This window comes from Elephas maximus, chromosome 1 (assembly GCF_024166365.1).
Source record: "Elephas maximus indicus isolate mEleMax1 chromosome 1, mEleMax1 primary haplotype, whole genome shotgun sequence".
Classification (NCBI taxonomy): domain Eukaryota; kingdom Metazoa; phylum Chordata; class Mammalia; order Proboscidea; family Elephantidae; genus Elephas; species Elephas maximus.
The window spans coordinates 213,853,270-213,855,882 of record NC_064819.1 but is presented as its reverse complement, the minus strand read 5'-3'; positions in this window follow the sequence as shown (position 1 = coordinate 213,855,882).

Genomic DNA, 2,613 nt, shown 5'->3' with positions numbered 1-2,613 from the left:
ATTTTTATTATAAACTAACCTTAGGCAGACCATCAGCTTTATTATTTTAACATTTAAATTAAAATACTGATGACTTTATCTCTTCACTGGTGATGACTCTTGGCAACAACAGAGTTTAGCAAAATGACTGCAATGGAACATCCTTCAGTGTTTTATTTTTAAATGGCTGTTTTAATGGTGCATATAAGCTCAGTTCTGTAGGCATAGTATAGCAAGGAGCAAAAGGCAGTACAATTCATGTCTTGAGCTGCATTCTCTGTCCTGTGAACTTGAGTTCTCAAGGCTTGGATTCTAACAACTGGCACAAACTGACTGGCATCCTAAAATTGGGAGGAAAAGGCTTTTCTCCTATTTTGTTCCCTTGCTTTTCTGCCCCCTTCATCTGGATAACACCAGATCTTTACAGTGGTCTGTGTCTGGTACTGGAGGCCGTGGGTAGCACAAATGGTTAGTGCTCTGAGTTGCTAACAAAAAGGTTGGATGTTCAAGTCCACCCCTAGGCAGCTCAGAAAAAAGGCCCGGTGATCTCCTTCCGAAAGATCAGCCGTTGAAAGCCCTGTGGAGCCCACTTTGATGCCGACACACACGGAGTTGCCGTGAGTCTGAGCCGACTTAACAGCGGCTGGTTAGTGGTAGCTGGCACTGGTAGGAAGGGTCATACTGTCCTTTGCTTTGGAACTGCTATCATATGGAAATCAGTGTTTAAATTATTAACTGGGAATTTGTGCTCCTGAATTTTGTGGGAGTAAGACTGCCACTGTGTTATTCTCATGCGTTCTTCTGACCTTTAGGTATTTTTGCAAAGCGGGAAATAATCAAACTTTGGAGGTGCTAAGCTTTTCCCCAATTATATTGCCAGATTGCCCAGGGTGCAGCTGCTAAAGAAGGATCCCAGATTCCACCGGATACCCAAAACATCTCTGTGCCTAAGACTGAGCCAATGGGAGGAAATCGGGCAGGGCAGACTTCTGGACTGAGATTTCTCTGTGGGAGCAACAAATTGAATTGATAATGGGAGAAAGTTTGTACTATTAAGTTTTATAAGGTGGCAATAACCTTCAGGAATTTTATAGTGCTGGCATATTATTTGGGCCATATTTTCATCTTGTGATCATTGTTCACCCAGCTTAGCTGGATAGCATAGCTGAGCAGGATTCAGAATGAGTGAAGCCTGAAGTCTGACTGTGGTATGTGAAGTACTAATGTGCTTTAGCAGCTTCGGCGACTACCACAAAGAGGCATTCATAAAGACCCTGAGGGATGAAATAGCCATTTCCCTGACACCAGAAGGATATGGAGGAAGGGAGATAAGGATTATGGAAGTGGCTCCATGAGTGAAAGGGCAAGATTTTTTTTTTTTTGGATTCTCTGCTGATCTCCTTTCCCTAGGAGGATGGCAGGACTCCTGGTGGACTATGGCTCTGGTGGTTAATTTCACTGGATTAATAAGACAAATGGAGTCCTTGGGTGGTACAAACAGTTAATGTGCTTCAAGGCTGGAAGTTCGAGTTCACCCAAAGACACCTCAGAAGAAAGGCCTGGTGATCTACGTCCAAAATATCAGCCATTAAAAACCCTATGGAGCCCAGTTCTACTCTGACAGACATGGTGTCACCATGACTTAGAGTCAACTTGTTGGTTTAATATGAGAATAGTTAAAAAAAGAAAAACGTTGATGTCTAAAGTACACTGGGAAACCCTAATGGCCTAGTGGTTAAGTGCTACAGCTGCTAGCCAAATTTAGATTAGCAGTTTGAATCCACCAGGTGCTTCTTGAAACCCAATGGGGCAGTTCTACTGTGTCTTACGCTGTTGCTATGAGTCAGAACTGACCCTACGGCAATGGGTTTGGTTTTTTTTTTTTTTTGGTAAGGTACTCGGACCCTATTATCTGCATCTCGCCTTACCTATAAAGAGGAAGAAGGATGCAGCTGATTGGTTAAGTGAAGGAGTGAAGGGCATTTGCTTTGCCTCTGTGCTAATGGAGAGAATTATAGTGCTAAGTTAAAAGTGACTTTGAACTCTCTTTTTCTCACAGAATCTGGGTAAGCTGGCTTGAAAGTAGCTGAGAAGTCATTCTTGGTATTGGTCCAAATTCTGTCTCTTCTCCTTCACTCTTGTGGGTGGGGCTTTTCCTCACATCAGAGAGTAAACCTGAGACTCAGTGTTTGATTTATCCTCAGACTGGGTATAGGTAGTTCAGTCCTGATGACCTTTTTTGAGCCAAGGCCAGCTAGGCTGACTTAGCTCTGACAGTGACATTCTCCACAGACTCTAGCCTAGTTAGAGGGGAAGCTGGCACAACATAGGCTCATCTGTGAGAAGAACTAACAAAAGCTAATATTTATCGACTGTTTATTGTATGCCAGGCACTGCTCTAAGGGCTTTGCAGCTATTCTTTCATGTGATCTTTGTAGAAACCTTGGGAGGTTACTATTGTTATTTTCACTTAAGAGATGAGGTAATAAAGGTTTAGAAAGTTTAAGTAATTTGCTCAAGAGTGCAGAGCTGGTGAGGGGCAGAACCGGAAATTAAACTCTAGCACTTGCATTTCTTAATCATCCTACTAAACTATTTCAAGGAGATAGTTCAAATAAGAACAAAAGGAGGGGG